General features: G+C 43.0%; 1 long non-coding RNA gene across 1 annotated transcript in view; it reads right to left on the reverse strand.

The window, feature by feature from the left end:
* Positions 1–26,246, reverse strand: part of LOC141111341 (uncharacterized) — a 367,423-nt gene that overhangs the window by 236,810 nt on the left and 104,367 nt on the right. The window lies entirely within an intron of this gene.

Consider the following 26,246-nt stretch of genomic DNA (forward strand, 5'->3'; position numbering starts at 1 on the left):
TTGGGATAATAGTTCCATACAAAGGAAGTTACAAGGACACTGGATTTCTGGAAACATCATGTCACGCTTACCCCAAACGCAGGTGGTCAGACACTATGGCTGGCTTCTGTGTTTTCACCTATAGCAGCCCCCTTCCCTATAAGGCAAGCAGGCCTACCGGTACTCGGTTGTCCCTAGGACTTATACACAAGGCTATAGTGCCTGGCTACCATGCCAGGGCATGCGTGAACTGAGCAAAGCAAACAGGTACTTGCTGTTGACAGACAGGCAAGGTTCAGAATAGTCAGGGTCAAAATCCTTAGTAAAAAAGGCAGGCAGAGTTCAGAGAATAGTCGATATCTGATCCAAGGTAGTCTACAAGGTCATCTAATATACCAGAGCAGGGCAGACAAACAGGGAGCTTGGTCAGGTATTACACTCTCTATCACAAGCATGAGATTGCAAGCTTGGCTGGCTTATTTTATTTAATATTTTTTATTTTATTTCAGGTACTTATATAGCGCCGTCAATTTACGCAGCGCTTTACATATACATTGTACATTCACATCAGTCCCTAACCTCAAGGAGCTTACAATCTAAGGTCCCTAACTCACATTCATACATACTAGGGACAATTTAGACAGGATCCAATTAACCTACCAGCATGTCTTTGGAGTGTGGGAGGAAACCGGAGTACCCGGAAGAAACCCATGCAGGCACAGGGAGAACATGCAAACTCCAGGCAGGTAGTGTCGTGGTTGGGATTCGAACCAGCGACCCTTCTTACTGCTAGGCGAGAGTGCTACCACTACACCACTGTTAGATCAGGTTTGGTCTACACCCAGATACTGACTACACTAATCACCTCGCAGTTAGGCAGAGAGACAAGGAGAATGCCACAGATAAAATCAGGATGCTGGAATGAAGAGCAGTGCAGAGCAGGGTGACACAGAGATAGGAGGCCTTTTTTGCTTACAGGGAGGTATATTGTCCAAGGATCTGGAATGTGTTGTGGCTCTATATATGGACCAGGAGCCACATTTAAGGCTTCAGATAGTGCTGTTCACTTAAAATTTACAGATCTTGTTTGGCAATCCGTCACATATGTCTCCTTGCGATCACCAGGCCAATTGAACGGGTAATCCCCCGTTCCTCTGATATTATTGTGCCTTACTTGTGCTCCTGTTGGGCAGCCACTGACACCCCCGCTGGCAGTGCTTCATCTATTTTTTCTAAGATGTATGGTGGAACATTTCACATGTAAGACAAAAATTATGACTGCATAAACTCTTATCTAATAAGTGTGAAATAAATTGTAGCGCTAAAAACACATATATTGGTAGTAAATGTAAAGTTCAAAGTGCATATATGCGTAGTGTCCCAAGAAATAAAAACAAATGTGTAATCCAAGGGAACAAAAGTCCACAGTGAAAAAAAAAAAAATCCGTGTGAATGATCTTGTCTGCTTCCCAACCGTCAGCTTGTATATCATCAAATTAAGCGAATAGATGAAATACACTTACCAGAGAAGTTGGATTCTACTGCCAAAAGCATAGAATCAATGGAGCTTAGTGCCACCCAGGGCGAAGTAGTAGAGTGTTGGAGGCAAGGGTAGAGCCTCTGCAGTTCCCCATATACTGGGGAACTGAGGAACCACTTTGTTTTTTTGGAATTCATCTTTGGCTCTTTATCCGCCAAAGCAGAGCCAAAGATGAATTCCAAAAAAACGAAGTGGTTCCTCAGTTCCCCAGTATATGTGGAAAAAAAAAGGGATGCTCCCACATAGTGTAATTCTGGGTATTTTTATTCATAAAAAAAAAACACAATACATATAAAAAAGTGATCACAGAATAAAATAAAAAGCAGTGTATAGGGTCTGTAAAAAGCCGCCCGATCTAATACCCTGGCCCTGACGAAGGTGCTTGAACCAGAAATGCGCCGGGTACCGGAGATCATTATATACTGTAGAGTAACAACTACTTTTTTGTCATACATACCATTTAACTTGTCATGTTTTTTGTCTTAAATACAAAAAGAGCAGCGCTGTGACAAAAAACATGTGATATAACAAATCAAATAAATTGAATAATAAACCCAATCTCGAGATAGGCTCAAAAGTTCATATAAAGTGCATAATAAACAAAAGTGTAAAAAGTCCTATCACAAATCGGTCCAAGATAGTGGATAAAGTGGGAAGCGTAGGTAGGTAGATATGTAAATAGATCAATTGTCCTTCACCGCACCACTGTGGTATTGTTATAAATACGCGCTTACCAAACGGCAAGCTTAGGAAGCTTGCGACCTTAACCCGGTCGGGGCCTTTCAGGATGGACCATCAAGGAAAAGCACACCACCTTCGCTTTGGGATAAGCACGCTGTTCAGCAATTATCACTGTGTGTGAAGATGTAACCCCTGGCTAGGGATAAACCTCAGGAGAGGTATACCAAAGAAAAGAAGGAGAGCGACATAGCGTAATCCTGCTTTCACTATTTATTAAAATCAATAAAATTACACTTACATTTGGAAGGATAAACACAAGCACATAAGCCGGCCGGCTAGAAGCGAACGCCTGTCCTACAGACGGTAATGCAGCGCGTCAGCACGTCAACACGCCCGACGTACGTTTCGTCACACTCTGACGTCGTCTGGGGCACGGGCGACGCACTGACGTGTCGCATTAATATAGTAAACAACGTAACCAAGCCTCGTACTGAGGACGGGACCGGAAATCACCTTGCGTTCTACTAGTTGCGGGCGGATACCAGAGGAACGCCATCTTTTATGTGGGATTATGCATAACATCATGTGCACACTTTTAATATACTGAAAATGGACCAACACATAATGCCAAATATAGATTAACATCATACGTAGGTTGATCATAGACTTGACAGGAAAATCAAATTTTAAGTAATTTAGTGAAAATAAAAAGTTCATTAAAATTAATTAAAAATTAGTGGAACTAGTAATTGAATGGCATCCTTCAACAGTATGACCATTAAATGGGAAAAGAGGTGATAACTCCCCCCTTATATAATATAACGCATAGGATGGCTCTTGGAGACAAAAAATCAATAAAAATATGTAAGGGTATTCTCAAAGCCTTTCGTGGCTAAGTCAAGGGCCCATAAGAACGCACACCATACCACAATACCCATTAATGGGATGGTAAGTCCTAGGGGAAAGAAAGGTGATTTATTCCCAAGTATAAGAAGCACTAAATACATCATAACATAGGACACAAGTCAAGTACCAAAACAGGATAAATACATTGGACATTTGGCTAGTCCCAAACCTAGGATATCAAATATGCACAGAGGAAATACTCCATAAATTAAACAAGAATAATACAATGGGGCATATACCCTCTCAGGAATAAAATAAAACTGGTGTTGGCCATTTTTTAATTCTTAGCCAGGACTCTAAGTAGATAAGGATGGTTTCTCAGACCAGAGATTGGATTATTTCTCATGAATTATCTAAGAAAGCATTGGTGTCAGTATCAATATTGAGCCCATATGGGGCATAGCACTTGATTTTATGTATCCAGAGCATCTCAAGTTTTGAGATGCTCCTAACCAGAGAGCTACCCCTCCAATGGGGCCGATATCTATCGATTCCTAGAAAGAGTGTTTTGGAGGGGTCTTTATTATGAGCGGTCAGGTAGTGCTTTGAGACAGAATGCTTGGGAAAGCCATTCAGGATATTAGTGATATGTTCATTTAGACGAACGGAGAGGGGTCGCCTAGTCCTGCCCACATACTGAAAACCGCAGGGGCACTGCAGTAAGTAGACAACCCCCTCCGTTGTGCAGGTAATGAAAGGCCTAATATCATGTTCCTCATGGGTACTATAGGAGGTGAATTTCTGAGTTCGCCTGGATGTCGCAGAATTGAGCTTACAAACACGACATCTACCACATTTGTAGTACCCTTTCAAATTGTCAAAAAGGCCCTGAATGCCTCTAATAGGGGGGTCAAGGACGTTAGGAGCCAATTTGTTCCTAAGTGACGATGCTCCCCTAAAGATCACTTGTGGTTTGTCTGGAACAACCGTTCTCAAGATCGGATCGTTCCCCAGTAGATGCCAATGTTTATTAAGTAGGCTTTTGATATTACTGTGCTGTATTGAGTAGGTGGTAATAAAGGGGAGAATGACAGAATTCTCTCTGGGGGGTACCCCTTGATTTAGTAGCTGTTCCCTGTCAATACCCTTAACAACATCCAAGGTTTGAGTAAGAAACTCTATGTTATACCCTTTTTCCACAAAGCGGTTCATCAGGACTCCGGCCTGTTGCAAGAACTGAGAATTGTCAGTACAATTACGTTTAAGTCGTAAAAATTGACTCTTGGGAACAGACCGGAGCCATGACCTGTGGTGGCAGCTATTCAAAGGAATATACGAGTTGCGGTCTGTTTTTTTAAAATAGGTGGAAGTTACAAACCGGTCACCTTGTATATCAATATTGAGGTCCAAAAAATGAATATTGGACTGACTGGCTTCAAAATTAAGCACAATGCCCCTATTATTGGAATTAAGTTCCTCCATAAAGAGGTCAAGGTCACTGCGATCGCCATCCCACAGGAGGAGGATGTCGTCAATGTACCTAGCCCACAGTTTTAACTGGGGCCTCTGGCAAACATGGACGACATCCTCCTCCCACAGGGCCATAAACAGGTTTGCAAGACTGGGGGCATACTTAGCCCCCATCGCAACTCCACGGTCCTGTCGATAGAAACATTTGTTGAACCAAAAATAATTGTGGGACGCGGCGTACCTCAGGAGTGCCAGAATAAAGTTAATTTGCTCATCATACAACCCAGAGTCCCTTCTTAGGTAATACTCGACCGCATAAAAACCCAACTCATGGGGGATAATCGTGTATAAGGACGAAACGTCCGCCGTCACCATCCACATGTTGGGAGTTGGAGTAAAGTTGGCTAATATATTAATGGTATGTTTGGAATCCCTAATGAGGGAAGGCATTTTACCCACCAGGGGTTGTAGAAAAAAATCTATATACCTGCCCACCCGGGACGTAAGGGAGTCAATCCCACTTACAATGGGACGTCCCGGGGGGCAGGTAGGATGTTTATGCACTTTAGGCAGATAATATATTACAGGAGTCCGGGGGGCTTTAGGTATCAAATAGGCCTTCTCTTTCTTATTAAGAATACCTTGGGTGTACCCCCAATCAACCAACTTCCGCAATTCCCTAAGATAGGGGATTTTGGGGTCAGAATCCAGAGGGGTATAGGTCTATCTATCCCCCAGGATGTTAAACATTTCTTGGAGATAGTCATCTCTATTAAGAACCACAATCCCTCCCCCTTTATCCGCGGGTCTAATAACTAACTTTTTGTTATTACAAAGAGAATTGAGTCCGTTGTGAAGGTCTCGATCCAACTTAACCTTTTTTATGGGCATTTTGTCTAGATCCCTCAAAAGCACCTCCTTAAAGACCTTAACAGAGGGTGCCATAGCCCCAGGGGGGTTGAATAGAGAGGCATTGGCCAATCCCGTATGCTGGTAATCATCAGAAAACACATTTCTCTCATGGATGGGGTTAGAAAGCAAGTATCTCTTAATATTAATTTTGCGAATGAATTTATGAATATCCATATAAGTTTCGAACTTGTTTAGTTTCCTAGGTGGTGCGAACTTCAGGCCTCTATCAAGTACCAATTTTTCTTCCTGACTAAGAACCACGGTGCTTAAATTAAAAATCCCTGTCCCAGCTAGAGCTTTTTTCTTTTTTGCTCTAAGGCGTCTGCCCCCTCGGGTCCCTCTCCTTGTTCTGCCAGTCGTTTGGTGCCCTGGCCCGGCCTGTAAAAACCCCACTCATGAGGGTTAGGGCCCAAAGGACCTGGATAATAGGAGGATCCCATCCTGTCATTACCGTAGTAAGACGACGGCCCAGGGGTTTCTCCATCAACCGGATAGGGGGAACCCACTGTGTTAATGTCCCCTTCCGAAGGACCATCAAGGTCGCGTAGAGGGAAAAACCGATTCTGGGTGGTACCACCATATCCGAAATATTCCTCTGTAATGGAGCCACCCATTGGGTTATTCATTGGACCTCCTGTTACATGGGAATATCTTTCCTCATGGTTGTTAGGATAGTTCATATGGGGAGGGGGACCTCCTGTAGGTCTCCCAGTGGGGTAGTTCCCCCCACGGGGTGGGGGACCCCGCCTGGGGTTGAACCCCGCACCCTGTGGTGCATATGAGGGGTAGGAACCCCAACCCCGATTGGGGTTAGGTTCCCATTGTGTATTGGGCGAATTCCAATAATAGGAATTAGGATGGGGGGCATTTTGGTGTCGACCCCCTCTGCTCTCTGTAGTGGATTTGGGAAAGCGTCTAGTGGGTCCCGATTGGTAATAGGGGGGTGGTGGTGGTGGTCCTCCCTTATTGTAATTGTATTGTCTCCGAGGGGATTGGCGGGGGCCCCGTGCATTGGTATCTTTAACCCTTTGCACAGTGTTGGGAATAGGTCCCTTAACCTCATTAAGAATACCGGAAGTGGAAACTTCCATAGTGTTGTTATCTGTGACAGAATTGTCCCCATTGGCTGTCAACAATTTCTTTTGCCACTCAAACACTATCCCACCCTGGTAATCAGCCAAATCCCTGTTAAATTTCTTCTTTTTCTTGTAGGTTTGTTCCCTATCTTCCTTTTCTAGTATATTCAACAGAGTTTGTGATTTATCTTTATATTCAGGGGTATCTTGAAGGGGAATAACTTTATCTCGAAGGGTTTTGATCTCTTCATCTAATCTAGATAGCTTTTGTATCTTCCTTTCAATGAGGAATCTAAGGAGAGCCACTCCTGCCTCATTGAAGTATTTATACCATTCCTCAAGATGGATATCCCCTTTCTGGGGGCTAACCTCCCACCTTAAGCTACGGGGTACCATATTGGACTTGACATAGGTCTCTAGGTAGGCAACATCCCATTTAGTGTGAATTTCAGAGATGGTAAGATTTTTCAACCTAGTGAAGAGACCATTAAGGTCGCCTTCTTCATTTTTATATGGTTCAAACACCCCACTGGTGTTAACCTTCTTAGAGGTCCTATAGTCAAAAATGTCCATCTTAATTGGATCTAATGTTAAGTGATAACAAGATATGTGAGTAAACAAAAAGCAGCGGTGTATGTGGTATCAAATAAGTAGTAAAAAAAGGGGCAGAACACCGCGCTGTGAAGGGATATTAGTGTAAAGAAGTTAATGAAAACAAAAATTAAAAAAAACAAAATCGAAAGTACAGAAAGTGACAATTCACTGATCAAGACTAAATACAAAAGCAGCCGCTGAAAGTAAGATACACATTACTTAATAGGAGATAAATACAAAAAGAGCAGCGCTGTGACAAAAAACATGTGATATAACAAATCAAATAAATTGAATAATAAACCCAATCTCGAGATAGGCTCAAAAGTTCATATAAAGTGCATAATAAACAAAAGTGTAAAAAGTCCTATCACAAATCGGTCCAAGATAGTGGATAAAGTGGGAAGCGTAGGTAGGTAGATATGTAAATAGATCAATTGTCCTTCACCGCACCACTGTGGTATTGTTATAAATACGCGCTTACCAAACGGCAAGCTTAGGAAGCTTGCGACCTTAACCCGGTCGGGGCCTTTCAGGATGGACCATCAAGGGATTTGGCTGATTACCAGGGTGGGATAGTGTTTGAGTGGCAAAAGAAATTGTTGACAGCCAATGGGGACAATTCTGTCACAGATAACAACACTATGGAAGTTTCCACTTCCGGTATTCTTAATGAGGTTAAGGGACCTATTCCCAACACTGTGCAAGGGGTTAAAGATACCAATGCACGGGGCCCCCGCCAATCCCCTCGGAGACAATACAATTACAATAAGGGAGGACCACCACCACCACCCCCCTTATACCAATCGGGACCCCCTAGACGCTTTCCCAAATCCACTACAGAGAGCAGAGGGGGTCGACACCAAAATGCCCCCCATCCTAATTCCTATTATTGGAATTCGCCCAATACACAATGGGAACCTAACCCCAATCGGGGTTGGGGTTCCTACCCCTCATATGCACCACAGGGTGCGGGGTTCAACCCCAGGCGGGGTCCCCCACCCCGTGGGGGGAACTACCCCACTGGGAGACCTACAGGAGGTCCCCCTCCCCATATGAACTATCCTAACAACCATGAGGAAAGATATTCCCATGTAACAGGAGGTCCAATGAATAACCCAATGGGTGGCTCCATTACAGAGGAATATTTCGGATATGGTGGTACCACCCAGAATCGGTTTTTCCCTCTACGCGACCTTGATGGTCCTTCGGAAGGGGACATTAACACAGTGGGTTCCCCCCATCCGGTTGATGGAGAAACCCCTGGGCCGTCGTCTTACTACGGTAATGACAGGATGGGATCCTCCTATTATCCAGGCCCTTTGGGCCCTAACCCTCATGAGTGGGGTTTTCACAGGCCGGGCCAGGGCACCAAACGACTGGCAGAACAAGGAGAGGGACCCGAGGGGGCAGACGCCTTAGAGCAAAAAAGAAAAAAGCTCTAGCTGGGACAGGGATTTTTAATTTAAGCACCGTGGTTCTTAGTCAGGAAGAAAAATTGGTACTTGATAGAGGCCTGAAGTTCGCACCACCTAGGAAACTAAACAAGTTCGAAACTTATATGGATATTCATAAATTCATTCGCAAAATTAATATTAAGAGATACTTGCTTTCTAACCCCATCCATGAGAGAAATGTGTTTTCTGATGATTACCAGCATACGGGATTGGCCAATGCCTCTCTATTCAACCCCCCTGGGGCTATGGCACCCTCTGTTAAGGTCTTTAAGGAGGTGCTTTTGAGGGATCTAGACAAAATGCCCATAAAAAAGGTTAAGTTGGATCGAGACCTTCACACCGGACTCGACTCTCTTTGTAATAACAAAAAGTTAGTTATTAGACCCGCGGATAAAGGGGGAGGGATTGTGGTTCTTAATAGAGATGACTATCTCCAAGAAATGTTTAACATCCTGGGCGATAGAGAGACCTATACCCCTCTGGATTCTGACCCCAAAATCCCCTATCTTAGGGAATTGCGGAAGTTGGTTGATTGGGGGTACACCCAAGGTATTCTTAATAAGAAAGAGAAGGCCTATTTGATACCTAAAGCCCCCCGGACTCCTGTAATATATTATCTGCCTAAAGTGCATAAACATCCTACCTGCCCCCCGGGACGTCCCATTGTAAGTGGGATTGACTCCCTTACGTCCCGGGTGGGCAGGTATATAGATTTTTTTCTACAACCCCTGGTGGGTAAAATGCCTTCCCTCATTAGGGATTCCAAACATACCATTAATATATTAGCCAACTTTACTCCCACTCCCAACATGTGGATGGTGACGGCGGACGTTTCGTCCTTATACACGATTATCCCCCATGAGTTGGGTTTTTATGCGGTCGAGTATTACCTAAGAAGGGACTCTGGGTTGTATGATGAGCAAATTAACTTTATTCTGGCACTCCTGAGGTACGCCGCGTCCCACAATTATTTTTGGTTCAACAAATGTTTCTATCGACAGGACCGTGGAGTTGCGATGGGGGCTAAGTATGCCCCCAGTCTTGCAAACCTGTTTATGGCCCTGTGGGAGGAGGATGTCGTCCATGTTTGCCAGAGGCCCCAGTTAAAACTGTGGGCTAGGTACATTGACGACATCCTCCTCCTGTGGGATGGCGAGCGCAGTGACCTTGACCTCTTTATGGAGGAACTTAATTCCAATAATAGGGGCATTGTGCTTAATTTTGAAGCCAGTCAGTCCAATATTCATTTTTTGGACCTCAATATTGATATACAAGGTGACCGGTTTGTAACTTCCACCTATTTTAAAAAAACAGACCGCAACTCGAATATTCCTTTGAATAGCTGCCACCACAGGTCATGGCTCCGGTCTGTTCCCAAGAGTCAATTTTTACGACTTAAACGTAATTGTACTGACAATTCTCAGTTCTTGCAACAGGCCGGAGTCCTGATGAACCGCTTTGTGGAAAAAGGGTATAACATAGAGTTTCTTACTCAAACCTTGGATGTTGTTAAGGGTATTGACAGGGAACAGCTACTAAATCAAGGGGTACCCCCCAGAGAGAATTCTGTCATTCTCCCCTTTATTACCACCTACTCAATACAGCACAGTAATATCAAAAGCCTACTTAATAAACATTGGCATCTACTGGGGAACGATCCGATCTTGAGAACGGTTGTTCCAGACAAACCACAAGTGATCTTTAGGGGAGCATCGTCACTTAGGAACAAATTGGCTGCTAACGTCCTTGACCCCCCTATTAGAGGCATTCAGGGCGTTTTTGACAATTTGAAAGGGTACTACAAATGTGGTAGATGTCGTGTTTGTAAGCTCAATTCTGCGACATCCAGGCGAACTCAGAAATTCACCTCCTATAGTACCAATGAGGAACATGATATTAGGCCTTTCATTACCTGCACAACGGAGGGGGTTGTCTACTTACTGCAGTGCCCCTGCGGTTTTCAGTATGTGGGCAGGACTAGGCGACCCCTCTCCGTTCGTCTAAATGAACATATCACTAATATCCTGAATGGCTTTCCCAAGCATTCTGTCTCAAAGCACTACCTGACCGCTCATAATAAAGACCCCTCCAAAACACTCTTTCTAGGAATCGATAGATATCGGCCCCATTGGAGGGGTAGCTCTCTGGTTAGGAGCATCTCAAAACTTGAGATGCTCTGGATACATAAAATCAAGTGCTATGCCCCATATGGGCTCAATATTGATACTGACACCAATGCTTTCTTAGATAATTCATGAGAAATAATCCAATCTCTGGTCTGAGAAACCATCCTTATCTACTTAGAGTCCTGGCTAAGAATTAAAAAATGGCCAACACCAGATTTATTTTATTCCTGAGAGGGTATATGCCCCATTGTATTATTCTTGTTTAATTTATGGAGTATTTCCTCTGTGCATATTTGATATCCTAGGTTTGGGACTAGCCAAATGTCCAATGTATTTATCCTGTTTTGGTACTTGACTTGTGTCCTATGTTATGATGTATTTAGTGCTTCTTATACTTGGGAATAAATCACCTTTCTTTCCCCTAGGACTTACCATCCCATTAATGGGTATTGTGGTATGGTGTGCGTTCTTATGGGCCCTTGACTTAGCCACGAAAGGCTTTGAGAATACCCTTACATATTTTTATTGACTTTTTGTCTCCAAGAGCCATCCTATGCGTTATATTATATAAGGGGGGAGTTATCACCTCTTTTCCCATTTAATGGTCATACTGTTGAAGGATGCCATTCAATTACTAGTTCCACTAATTTTTAATTAATTTTAATGAACTTTTTATTTTCACTAAATTACTTAAAATTTGATTTTCCTGTCAAGTCTATGATCAACCTACGTATGATGTTAATCTATATTTGGCATTATGTGTTGGTCCGTTTTCAGTATATTAAAAGTGTGCACATGATGTTATGCATAATCCCACATAAAAGATGGCGTTCCTCTGGTATCCGCCCGCAACTAGTAGAACGCAAGGTGATTTCCGGTCCCGTCCTCAGTACGAGGCTTGGTTACGTTGTTTACTATATTAATGCGACACGTCAGTGCGTCGCCCGTGCCCCAGACGACGTCAGAGTGTGACGAAACGTACGTCGGGCGTGTTGACGTGTTGACGCGCTGCATTACCGTCTGTAGGACGGGCGTTCGCTTCTAGCCGGCCGGCTTATGTGCTTGTGTTTATCCTTCCAAATGTAAGTGTAATTTTATTGATTTTAATAAATAGTGAAAGCAGGATTACGCTATGTCGCTCTCCTTCTTTTCTTTGGTATACCTCTCCTGAGGTTTATCCCTAGCCAGGGGTTACATCTTCACACACAGTGATAATTGCTGAACAGCGTGCTTATCCCAAAGCGAAGGTGGTGTGCTTTTCCTTGATGGTCCATCCTGAAAGGCCCCGACCGGGTTAAGGTCGCAAGCTTCCTAAGCTTGCCGTTTGGTAAGCGCGTATTTATAACAATACCACAGTGGTGCGGTGAAGGACAATTGATCTATTTACATATCTACCTACCTACGCTTCCCACTTTATCCACTATCTTGGACCGATTTGTGATAGGACTTTTTACACTTTTGTTTATTATGCACTTTATATGAACTTTTGAGCCTATCTCGAGATTGGGTTTATTATTCAATTTATTTGATTTGTTATATCACATGTTTTTTGTCACAGCGCTGCTCTTTTTGTATTTATCTCCTATTAAGTAATGTGTATCTTACTTTCAGCGGCTGCTTTTGTATTTAGTCTTGATCAGTGAATTGTCACTTTCTGTACTTTCGATTTTGTTTTTTTTAATTTTTGTTTTCATTAACTTCTTTACACTAATATCCCTTCACAGCGCGGTGTTCTGCCCCTTTTTTTTACTACTTATGTTTTTTGTCTTGTTTGTACTTTTTTGTATATTTGTGTAGTATTTTTTCTATGCCTTTTTAACTATCGTTCATTGTATGATCGAATGATTTTCTGAACATTTAATATATTAAATTTTTCTAATTCTTTTGTGTGATTGCTGCCTATAAAGTCCCAACGAAGGGGGAATCTTTTTTCTTGATAGACAATTAGGGATGTGGCAACAAGACACTGATCTGATATGGTGAAACCTTCTTTTTTGGAATGAAGAATGAAGAGCAGGAGCGCTAGACGCTCCTGCCAGATCAACAGGTAATTTTCTATACTTGCAAAAAAGTTAAAAAAGAAGAATATAGCAACCACATTTAAGGACTAGTAAATTGCAATGTAATGGGATTGTGACTTGCCAGTAAAATCTGTTCATTGGAGTACAGTATTGGACACAGGATCTTTATTTTGTACACTGGGTTATCTTCAGCTAGCTTCAGGTGACTGGACGCTGGGAAAAAAGAAAAGACTGCAGGGACATCGCCCTATATAACCTCTTTATACCTCTATCTGCCCAGAATGAGATGTAAATAACCGTTTAAGAATTTATTACAACGTTATTACGAAGTTGGTAAAACCTCATTTAAAAGACATACATATATTCACCCAATAATAAATACCTCCTAGTCTTGGTCTATTAGTACCTTCCTTCCGTATAAACGAATGATAACTGACAAGTGTATAGTAATTAAAATAAAGAAATCCACAAACATCATGCTGGAAGTCTCTCATTACTTGTACCTAGAGGTATATAATAAATGTATAGCGTGATGATTTCTGGTTAATGGGAAGAGCGACATATTGATAATGCTGATTGCCCACCACAAATCTCACAAAGTGCATAAATGATGGGTATGTGCAAGTAGGCATCCCAGAATGTCTACTGAAGCCAGAAATTCCCCCCAGAATGAGGGAAGTGTCAACCGACCTGGCAGTTTTCATGCAGAACATACTGTATGAATCTGTAGGAACAAGCTGAGAATCTTTAGATCCAGAATGGGCTGGACTTCTCCGGTTGGTTTGGAAACTGTAAATAGGTTCAAGAAGAAGTCCTGAAAGTGTTTCTCTTATGGTACAGGGGTAATGACCCTCTAAAACTGAACCTGTTGAACAGCAACAAGCAGATCTACCCTCTCATTAAGGAGGCAGAGTGCAAAACTCATTTGTAGCCCTTGTAAATGACACTGAACTCAGACATTTGAAATTTCCCGGGACCAGCCTTAGCTGCTTTAGAGCAGTGGTTCTCAACCTGGGTCCTCAAGTACCCCCAACGGGCCATGTTTTGGCAATTTCTTTTAGAAAAATTAGCTGTCCAAAATACCAAGCCATTGACTCTGATTTAGAGTAAAAACAGATTCCTCAAATTAGGACTTTAAACGGACCACAAACAGTATTATGTGAAAAAAATATACAAATTCATTGGACATTAATACCAATCAAAATCATCAGAGTGGGAATAAAAACAAAAACATGTGTTGGGAGCAGAAATGGAAACAGCTGAAGAAAAAGCCCAAAACTGTCAGACAGAACGTCCAACGTGTTTCAAAAAAACAAAATGCAGATCTTCTTTAGGGACAGAGGGCTTGCAAGTTCCAGAATACAGAATACATATCATCAGAAATATGCATGGATGCAAGGATACAAAGCATCTAGCATTTCAAATATGAATAGAACACCATACTGTTTCTACTTCCTCCTACAATTCTTCTAGGGTCAAGCAATCTAATAAAACTAAAAGAAACTCTCAAGGTGGTGGTTCTCAAGAAAAATCTTCTAAAAAACGCATCACAGAGCCAGAACATAATGTTGACCCTAACATTTAGGTGGTGTCAGGTAACCCTGTGGGTGATGGTTCTCTCCCCTCTATTTCTAACACAATAGTTTCATCTTGCTCAACTACTCCAACCGGTATTCCAACTGTTTCACGTAAACTATTCTTTATCTTCTAACTCCACTCAGGGGATTTTTTTAGTTCCAGGACAGGAACAGGTTCCAATCGCTTCACTAAGCACAGTCTCAACATAAATCCTATGGCTTTGCTGCCTGAGCAACGGAATTCCCTTATTGTTGTAAATCTGTCCCAGTATCCCCTCACTGATATAGAGAAAAACATTTTGAGTAGGTTTTTGAGTAGGTCTTAGTTTCTGCCCAAACGAGGATAAAGACAAGTTTGAGGCGATTAAGGACATCCAGTTGTTTGCGAGAAAGATCGTTCTCCAACAACTGTATGCTAAAAATAGAAAAGAAGGAACACAATTAAGACCTCAAGAAATACAAGCCATAGATAATCTTATCTCTTTATTGGAGGAGAATGATCCCCATCCAGACCTCATTGATCGCATTGATCTGGAACATCTCATGTAGAAGCTTGACCAATCATCATTTTCCACCTCTCAAAATGTCCCTGTCAAAAACAAAAAGAAGTCTGACAAGTTTCCAGCATTAGGCCTTAATGCCAATGTTCTGGCATTTGTCAAGCTTACTACGAATGGAATCAATCTTAAAATCAAACGTAACACAGTTTCAAACCTTTCGGCTGAGGTACAGGATGTATTACATGATCTCTCTACCAACCCTACGATCACTGTGAAGCCCTCAGATAAGAGGGGCAACATAGTGATCAGAGATAATGATCAGTATATACAGATATGTACTAGAATTCTTAAAGTGGTGTTCCGGCCGAAATTATACTTTTTAAATAAAAATACCCCTATAATATACAAGCTTAATGTATTCTAGTAAAGTTAGTCTGTAAACTAAGGTCTGTTTTGTTAGTTTATAGCAGTAGTTTGTTACTTTATAAACTTACAGCAGGCCGTGGCCATCTTAAGTGTGGGCATCTGAAGCCAGACTGTATTTCTTCCTGCATCTCATCCTTGCAGATCTCGCACATGCTCAGTGCAGCACAAGCAGTGTAATAGGTTTCAGGTCAGGTTTCCATAGCAACGGCAGTTTCAGAGGAAGTTGCCGCCCCTTCCCAGAAGGCATTGCAAACAGGAAATGATGCGATGGGCCGCGGCCAGGGAGGAGGAAGTGAAAAATGAATACAGCAGATATACAGTAGGTGCTGAGAAAAAATAAATAAAAAATATCCAATTTGTTTACAGTGCACAGTTTAGTGAGGGATGCTGAAGAGTTGTAAAAGTGGGTGGAACTCCACTTTAATAACAAATCCTGGTGCTCACATATTACTACAACTAAAATTGATAAGTTTCAGCAGGAATTTTATCAGCTTGTTGATTCAGGGTTTTACCACATTCTCTTATCTAAAGATGAGTGGGAATTTATTCGCACTCCCTTTTTCGCACATCCACTTTTTATTCACTTCCCAAATTGCACAAAAGTCTGTCACATCCATTAGGGAGGCCCATTATATCCGGCAATGGCTCTCTGATGGAGAATCTGAGCAAACTCATCGATGGCTACCTGCATCCTCATGTTTTGAGCATCCCGAGTTATATCTTATCTTATCTTATATCTATATATATAGACACGATCTATTTACTTCAAAACATAGATGGACTGCAGGTTCCATCAGACCCGATTCTGGTAGCCATCAATGTAGAAGCTCTATACAGCTCAATCCCACACGACAAGGGTTTGGCCTGTATTAGAAGAGTTTTTTTATCAGAGAAAAGCAGATTCGAACATAAGTTCAATGATTTTATCATAGAGGCTCTGGAATTAATTCTGAACCATAATTACTTTGTTTTCAATGGTTCCCACTTCCTCCAGGTACAGGGCGTGGCTATTGGCACATGCTGTGCCCCATCCTACGCCAATTTGTACCTGGGGGAGTGGGAACAGATGATCAACACATCGGATGATCTAGCCCCCTTTTTAGACCATGTGCTATTGTGGTTCCATTATATTGACGACATTCTGCTTATCTGGAGAAGCCCTGATGAGCTGTTACAGACTTTTGTGCAACACCTCAATATCAACACTTTTAATCTTACTTTCACCATGTCGTCCAATAATAACACAATTGAATTCCTGGATGTATATGTACAAAAGGATGGAAACAGTCTACTATCTAGTAGCCTACACAGAAAACCAACAATGGCATCCTACATGCCACCAGCTTTTTTCCAGTTAACTTAGTGAAATCGATCCCTTTTGGCCAATACTTGCACATCAGGCGTAACTGCTCTGATGAGGTTTTAAGAAGGAAGCAGATGAACTTAGGCTAAGACTCCACGCACGTGGATATTCTCAAAAATGCTTTAAAGGGCGTTTAACAAAAAAAAATTCTAAAACTAGGCAGGAACTATTGTTTGGAACCAGGACTCGCAAAGCTGATGGTAACCAGCTATGGATCATCACCCGCTTTTCGAACCAACAAGAACGGTTCAAAAACAGTGTGAAAAAATATTGGCATGTCCTGGCACTGGCTCCCATAGTTGGACCGTTAGTGCCGCAACGTCCAACATTTACTTTTCGCAGAGCTAGGTCTCTGCGAAACCTACTGGTTTCCAGTGAGTTTAAGGGGGGCACAAAGGACCCCTGTAAAAGGCTGGGTACTTTCAAATGAGGGGGTGTGGCTATTGCAATACATGGATATCGCTACCCATAAAATTCTTCCAAAGTGAAATTTACCCCTAGGCATTTCGCGAACTGTAAGACATATGGGGTAATTTTGCTTCTGCAGTGCGAATGCACACGCTTCTATGTAGGCAAAACAAAAACTGAATTCTGGCACAGGGCATACTGTCACATTTTGAGTATGTAATCATGAAACGCACTTCCATGGGGGTATTTTTCCACATATTAAATTCCTAATACTGGATAGGGTGCACCCTGGAGTGGGGGGGGGGTGGGTGAGTGGAATAAAATATTATTACAGTGGGAACAGCGATGGATATTTAAGCTGAATGCAACATCCTTCCCCAGACTCAATGAGACGATCTCCTTCAAACCCATTTTGAAGGGTTTAGTCTCCGGAACTTTATACTTTATTAGCTTATGTATGCTCTCTCCCCTCCTGCATTGCTTCCTCCCCCCCTCCCCCCACTCACTCCAGTGTCCCCACTATCCGGGTTACAAAACCGATATGCCGTGGTGGTATTAATCCTCTGCTGTGTTCTGGTTCCATGCACAATGTCCTGAGCTGGCATTGCTCGATTGTAGGGTACGACTGTGTACTATGACGCTATTCTCATATCTGTACATTTGTTGTATTCAGCATGCTTATACTGATCCCACGTGTGGGGTAGAGTTTCTCATAGTCTACCGGCGTTTCACGGTTGTTTGATATTGTACCATTTATTTAATCCTAAGCATCTGGGATTCTTCATTGCCTCCCTGAATCTGCTCTCTCTATAAAATCTTTTCGTTTCTTTCTTCCAACTCATATTTATTTTAGATTTTTATTTTCCCTGTTCATTTCTTTTCATCATTTATACATACTTTTCTTTCTTTCCAGCTCAGTGCTTTGGTCTTGTCTCAGCTGCGCATGCCATCAGCATGTATCTGACCGGGCTCGATGTGATCCCATGTTCTATCTAACACATGCAAGCCCCAGACACTGCTTTCTGTGATGTTATTTACACTCCCAGCGCTATGTTTCCGTGTCTTCCGGTTGCCATGGAGTTCCTCCATATACAAGTACACAGCCTACCCAATAGCTAATGATGCACTACGTCGCTCCGCCGCACGGTATGGCGCCGTGAAATGACGCCGAGATGGCACCGACCCCAAGTGTGATAATTGCCTTAGTCGGCACACCTGGGGCGGACGCTGTGTTATTGCAGACACCATTGGGTCAGGCTATTCCGACCTAGGTGTCTGTAATTGTCTATTACTCACTTATATAAATATAGTGCTTAGTACCTCCGTCAGTCTCTGTTCCACCAGGCAGACACAAACAGCCACGCTGTTCCAGCTTAGACATAAGGTAAGTCCATCATGCGGCTGGGATGTTGTGGCTTGCTATTTTATTTTATTTTGGGGTCATTGCACTGCAAGTGTAGCAGTGCCATGATGATGTTCTGCATTCCTGGTAGCTAACAGATTCTTTCTTTGGCTTCTTTTAGATCAATATGGCTCCTTCAGTCATTTGGTAGACTCCCGCACTAGTTTATGGCCTGTAATGGTTCGGATGTCCGTATCCAAGACACAGACTCTACTTTATACCGACTTGACCTGCTTTTGGGGGATAGATAATTTATATCTCCTTTTTTGTTTTTTGTTCATTTACTTTAGGAAAATGACCTGTTGCCAATAGTTCGGGGGAATTTTATCTGAACTAATTGATGGATTAATCTATGTACCTATCTAGATATACTACAATCAAATATCTAGGCTATTGGCCTTTCCTCAGTGGGACTATTCTGCCCTACGTGGATCACTGGTTGCCTCTGACTTCCTGGTCTGATGCCTGTGCGTGGCCTAGACGGACCTATCTCTTTCTCCATCATTGAGTTATGATCTCTTTCTGTGTGGGTGGAGCACTAACACTTGGGGTCAGTATGCTCAGCTGTTATTTTATTGCCTTTGTCACAATATGTATGTAAGGTGTTCTTTTCATATTTGAAATGTTAGATGCTTTGTATCCTTGCATCCATGCATATTTCTGATGATATGTATTCTGTTATCGTAGATTTAAGCTACAGATCTGGAACTTGCAAGCCCTCTGACCCTGAAGAAGATCTGCATTTTGTTTTTTTGAAACGCGTTGGACGTTCTGTCTGTCTGACAGTTTTGGGCTTTCTCTGCAGCTGTTTCTATTTCTGCTCCCAACACATGTTTGTTTTTATTCCCATATATAAACTAAAATTGTGCGCTAGCATAAATATATCATATATGGTGAAATTAAATCTGCGACTAAAAAGTTTCTTGGAAACATACCAGAGGCTGTAGTATATATTTAAAATAAACCACAGTGCATCAAAATAACAAATTGCAAATTATGATACATCTCTCTGAAGGAAAATATATGAAAAAAAGAGTGAAAAAAGTTCAAAGGTGCAATTGAAGTCCATATCGCTTGGAAAACGCCCCATTCAGTTCGTGAAAAATGAAATTGCAAGAAAAGGTATGTGAAGAGGGCAAGCTGTTTCTTTGGTGTATCACATCAAGGTGGAAAGGTGAAAGATGTAAGGACACTTCCCAGCCACCGGTAGCCCCAATGGGGAGAGTTGCGGAAGAGTAGTAATTGATGTACTCTTACCAAACTTGTTGGACCTCCTATGTAGCGAGGTCATAAATATAACCCTCTGCAGGGATAGATGGATATCGATGTCCTGGTCCTCCTCGCGAGCACTACCCACTCAGAGATGTTAGCTCTGCTTCAGCGACAGGAGGGAGACCCGTTTCTTTACTGCTGCCCACAATGGCAGAAGAAAAAGTCCTCCACTGAAGTCTACAGATAAACCAGAGAGCTGCATTCTATGCAGGTACAGTATGTTATACTGCAGATCTTGCAATGAATCTCTTGTAACAATTGATGTCAAATTGCATGCATCGACATTTTGAAACAAATTTAACCTTGTACTAGTATGAGAAAGTATCCTGTTCTCTTTGTATCACTTCCTTTGTGTGAAATCCCACTCTAATGTTTTTGATTGGTATTTATGTCCAATAAATTTGTATATTTTTTTACATAATACTGTTTTTGGTCCATTTAAAGCCCCAATTTGAGGAATCTGTTTTTACTCTATGTACCAGAGATGTGGTCCACAATCAGGATAGTCAGATAGTTGTGGCAAATATCTTATGGACTCTGATTTAAAGCACCTGTGCAAGATAAAGGAAAACCTGAAAACAAGGCCTGTTGGGGGTACTTGAGGACTGAGGTTGAGAACCACTGCTTTAGAGGACCATGTCTTCCTATGGAAATACGTTCCTGGCTTTTGAACCGGATGAATGAGAGGGATAGAAGGAAGCTTTCCCAACCTCAGGAGTAGAAATCTTACTCATAGAAGCACCAATTGTTGTTTGCTGGGGGGGGGGGATATTCTTAAGACCTGGGGTCTCCTTGACGTACTTATCCAATCATGTACCACACAGGCGTTCACCTTCAAAAGGGTAATTGTAAAAGTGCTACTTGCATGGGATCTCAGCTTACCACCATTTAAACCAAAGGATCCTGCTCATATGGGTAGAAAGGAGACTCCTCTTGGAGATTTTGTAAAGTGTGTCCACAAAGTGTTAACACAGTAATGTAAGGTCATCAGGTAAGGGCTCTAGTTGGCTGTGGACTGAAGTCCTGACAGCAATGGTTGGATAGACTGCCATGGAAGCATCTGCCAGCTGAATGCTGGGGCCTACCAAGGATAAGAGGGCTTTAAAGAGGGCCTCTAACCTCTTGGGGTAGATTTACTAAGAGAAAATTGATATTCATGACTACTTGGGTTATGCTACCACCTTCAGGTGAATTGACACTACCGAAAAAATAGGCATAGACAATAGTTTTGTAGCAAGCAGTGAAAAACACAGACAAGAATGGAAGGAAGTCTGGCTCCTGTGATTTACTTCAATAAAAAGATTTTACAGGTAAAGCATAAATCCTAATTTTTTAATTGTACACCACAGGATACAGAGGACTTGATATTCCTGACTACTTGGGATGATCCAAGGCACTGAATATGAGGGGTGGAAACCACAAATATGCCCAATACCAAAATAAAGAAATTGAAAAAGGGAGAACCCCACTACAAAGCTGCCTACAAGAAATTCGGCCTGCAGCTTGCATCTGCAAAGGAGTGAACATCTACCTGGTTAAATGTGTGAACAGAAAACCATGTAGCAGCTTTACAAACTTGAACAGAAAGGGTCTTGATTGGGAAAGGAAGAACCTTGCCATCGATATAGGCCTGGGAAATTAGCTAATGAGTCCACCTAGAAATAGTAGATGAATAAGCAGCCTGACCCGTAAGAAGACCTTCAGGCAGAACAAATAGGGAATCAGACTGCCAAATTAAGCTGTAGACTTCAGATAAATTTGAAGTGCTTGGACAACATCCAAAAAGTGAAGCCCCATTTCCCTAAGATGCTGCTGGAAAGCGCAGTAAACTCCAAGACACTATGAATCAAGGTAATGGGAGAAGCCTGCAAAACAGGCAAGACCAAGTTACGGTCCCACAGAGACAAGGAGGGTCACACAGGCAGAATAATTAGTGGAACACCCTGAACCAAAACTTTAATGAATGAGATATGATAGATCTCGCAAATATTATGGTCAAGACCCATCTGTCCCTTGATGGTACCTAAAGCCAGAGATATCTCCACACCAGACTGGAGAAAAGCCAAAATGCACCCCACGACATACTGTTGGGGATGAAACTTATGAGCTTCAAACCAGGCAAAAAAAAAAAACCTTTCCAAGTACGATGGTAACCTTCCTGGAGGTCAACTTTCTAGCCTTAAAGGGTAAGTTCACCTTTTAATAAAAAATAATAAATGCACATTTTTTGCAGGTAAAAATGTGCATTTATAATTTGTTTTCTAAGGAGCCTGCAGAGCATTGCAGTCTCAGGCTCCTGCAGATCAGCATAGCTGTCTGCTCGTAACTCGTACAGGCAGGCAGTTACATCAATGGACTACGATGGTGCTCATCAGTGCCCTAGCATCTCATTGAGAACTACAAGCTGTCAGCCGCGATGGCTGATGGTACTTGTAGGCATCAATTTACAGTAAACTGTAGATGAATGTTGCAGCCGTGTGGGCGGAACCCCGCAAGGCGGTGCCATTTTCCAATTGTGACAGCGGTTGTAGGGAGAAGATCTTCCGGCCGCTGTTACAGGGAGGGGGAAAGCAGGGGGAGAGGCTGCAGATGCTGGAACATGTTACATGCTCCACCCTAAAAACGGGTGGAACATGTAACATGTTCCAAATGTGAACTTATCCTTTAAGAAGGGTAAGATATGGAAAGAACCCAAAACCTTTACTTCTCTTAATCAGCACATGGGACGGGACTTCCATTCAGTGAGAAGTGTCCCTCATTCACTCTTCATGCAGCAATCCTACACTGGTAGACAATGGCCCCTTACCTCATTACACTGAGGTTACAGCATAAGGCAGTCAACACTTGTGGTATCTCCTGTGGGGATTATCTCCTGTCCCCTGATGAAGCCACATGACCCATGACGCCACGTGTAGGGACAGGCACCTTCCACTGTCAGCAGTGTACGAGCTCGCCGCTCGTTTGGTTACATTGTATCCTCTGCCGTTTTACTGTAGAGATAGTCCGGGACCCAGGACCAACCCCCACAGGAGATACCACAAGTGTTGACTGCCTTATGCTGTAACCTCAGTGTAATGAGGTAAGGGGCCATTGTCTACCAGTGTAGGATTGCTGCATGAAGAGGATTTTTCTATACACTTCACACTCTCCACTTATTTAAGCAAGTGATGCTAGAATCCAGTGGCTGCCTGCACCATTTCACTGTTTGGCACGTTTGATGAAGCATTGGAGTTGTTTGCTGCTGCACAAGCCACTTTTTCTTGAACTATAGTATTGTCCTCCGACAATTTTGAGCACTTATTGTTGGCACTGGACACTTTATTGCATTGTGATCTCTCCGGACATACAGCGTAACATTGCACTTTTTGTGTTTTATAATATTTTCTTTGTGTGTGATTAATGTTTTAGATATTATTTATTTTTTGCATTATATGCGAAGTTGGACACTGCATGTTTATAACACTCATGTTGATGTTTTTATATATTACAATTTTTTGTAGTCCGGCTAGCCCCACCTATCCATCCATTTATTTATTTATATATTTTTTGATTGGGCACAGCACGTTTATACCTTTATTGTCTGCTTAAGTTTAATATATATTGTATATTTTTTGTAGTCCGGCTAGCCCCATCTATTCATCCATTTATTTATTTATATATTTTTTGATTGGGCACAGCACGTTTATACCTTTATTGTCTGCTTAAGCTTAATATATATTGTATATCTAGTGCAGGTGATTAGCTTTTGACCCAGAAATACCTTAGCATGATTGCACCTATGCATCAGTGCATCTATATGGATTAGCGCAGCACCATTTCCATCACCCCAATCGAGGCATGATTTTGCCGCAATTGTCACCTGACACTTCGCAGGACTGCTTTTGGGAAACAGGCGTCCCACGATTTTGTTTGCGCGATTTGTCAGGTGACAATATTGTCGCGTGATTAGGGTGCCATTGAAAGTGACAGGATCACAAGTGTATCCCGTGTTTTCCGGCAATTCGGGAATTGCAGTAATTCCGCCCGCGATCCGGAAGGCCTAGGTGTGAGCACAGCCTTAGCATCTTCTATCAGTTGCTGGATTCACCTTCTATAGATTCTGTGGGAACATTTTCTTACTCAAACATACCACACATTCGCTTCATTCTTTATTCCACCGCTAATATATACTCAGCATTGACCTTGTATAGTGTTTCTCTCTCTGAGGACTCCAAGTATTAGAGATGGCATTGGCCGGGAATCGAACCCGAGTCAGCTGCTGTAAAGGCAGCTATGCTCACCACTGCACCACCAACGCAAGGTAGCATGTCTCTGTAGTGTGGGAGGAAAACGGAGTACCCGAAGGAAACCCACGCAAGCACAGGGAGAACATGCAAACTCCATGCAGATAGTGTCCTGGTCAGAATCTGAAACAAGGACCCCAGTGCTGCAGGGCTAACCTCTAAGCCTCTGTGCTGCCCATATGCAGCCTCTGTTTTCTAAGGCCCACCCCCGCTGAGCATAGTAAATCAGTTCTGTCCACTTAAAGCGCCTCCAGAAAAAATCCAAACTTATCCTAAACTACAATCTATATATGCATATAAAACTCCAAAACACACCCAAAGAATAATGCACACCTCCACAGCATATACAAACTTATCCTTATCTACAATATATAACACTCCTATAATAAAACACACCCAAATAACAATAAGGGGTACAGTGGTCCCCATATTAGCAACACAATGGAGCTAAATATTCAATTCACCCTTAGGCCTCATTCACATGGGGGGTATGAATCCGTACCACATGGGAGGGCCGTGTTTACCAGAATGGGAATGCACAGCTGTTCCCAGCATCCCGTGTAGGCAGTCACATTGCTGTCAACTGGGTTGCAGTGGCTGTACCCAATGTGGCAACTGCACCCGCATGGATGTCCTTTTTGGGATTATCTCAGCCCCCACACAGGGTACAGATTCGTACACCCCGTGTGAGTAAGGCCTTGGACTTCTCCATGACGGACCTCACTGGTGGGAAGAGTTCTCATTTCTCCAGCAGAGAAAGCCTAAAGAAAGCTGGAAAGACTCCTCCCGCCTCTGTAGACAAAAAGGGTTTCAACCTCCCCTCATAGCCGGTCCAACATACGCCTCAAAAACATACCGGGCCTTCAACCTCCCCTCATAGCCGGTCCAAAACACGCCTCAAAAACATACCGGCCTCCAACCTCCCCTCATAGCTGATCCAACACACGCCTCAAAAACATACCGGCCTTCAACCTCCCCTCATAGCCGGACCAAAACACACCCCTCAAAAACATAAAGGCCACCAACCTCCTCTTATAGCCGGTCCAACACACGCCATGACGGACCTCACTGGTAGGAAGAGTTCTCATTTCTACAGCAGAGAAAGCCTAAAGAAAGCTGAAAAAAGACTCCTCCTGCCTCTGAAGAGAAAAAGAGTTCCAACCTCCCCTCATAGCCGGTCCAACACATGCCTCAAAAACATACCGGCCTTCAACCTCCCCATATAGCTTGTCCAACACGCGCCTCAAAAACATACCGGCCTCCAACCTCCCCTCCTAGCCGGTCCAACACACGCCTCAAAAACATACCGGTCTCCAACCTCCCCTCATAGCCGGTCCAACACACACCTTAAAAACATACCGGCCTTCAACCTCCCCTCATAGCTGGTCCCACACACGCCTCAAAAGCCTACCGGCCTCCAAACTTCACAACATAATCAATTACTTAATGTAGATCGACAATACATCAAACAATCACCTGTAAAAAAGGTGCCTGAGATGTTGGTGGCAAACAGCCTGCTAGGCCCGTGGGGAACCTAACCAAGTCTTCCAAAAGCTGCCTCATATCCAAGAGTTGCCAAAATGTAGACATTAAGCTTTAAGGCTAAAAAAAAATATCACATTCTAAATGGAAAGGTAGTTCAAGGGGTAGGGGGAGTATGGAAGAGGGAGAGAGGGAGGAAAGGAGAGGGGAGAAGGGAGGTTGGAGGAAAGAAGGGTGGTGAGGGTTGGGGAACCCTCACACCCCTTTATTTCCCCCAACCCCCCCTTTCTTTTCCTCCATCTCTCCCTCTTCCACACTCCCCCACCCCTTGTTCTACCTTTCCCTTTAGAATGTGATATTTCTCATTAACCTTAAAGCTTAACCTCAAAGCTTCTGCAGAAGCTGCAGAAAGGGAAATAGAGGGCTGATGAGAGGACCCTCCGATTACTGGAGTGGCAGCTGCCACCAGTGTAGGAACCTGTGCTGGTATAGTTGTACCTGGTCCCTGGGAGGGTTCCTCAGCCTTTCTGTTGAGTCTTTTTCTAGGAAAAGCCAATTGTCTTGTTTGTCCAAATGTAGACGTTAACCTTTAAGGTTTATCAAAAATATCACATTCTAAAGGGAAAAGTAGAACAAAGGGGAGGGGGAGTTTGGAAGAGGGAGAGAGGAAGAAAAGGAGGCGGGGAAGGGAGGTTGGAGGAAAGAAGGGGGATGAGGGTTGGGGGGAATCCACACACCCCTTCCTTTCTCCCAACCCCCCCTCTTTTCCTCCCTCTCTCCCTCTTCCATACTCCCCCTTCCCCTGTTCTACCTTTCCCTTTAGAATGTGATATA

This window comes from Aquarana catesbeiana, linkage group LG10 (assembly GCF_042186555.1).
Source record: "Aquarana catesbeiana isolate 2022-GZ linkage group LG10, ASM4218655v1, whole genome shotgun sequence".
Taxonomy (NCBI): Eukaryota; Metazoa; Chordata; class Amphibia; order Anura; family Ranidae; genus Aquarana; species Aquarana catesbeiana.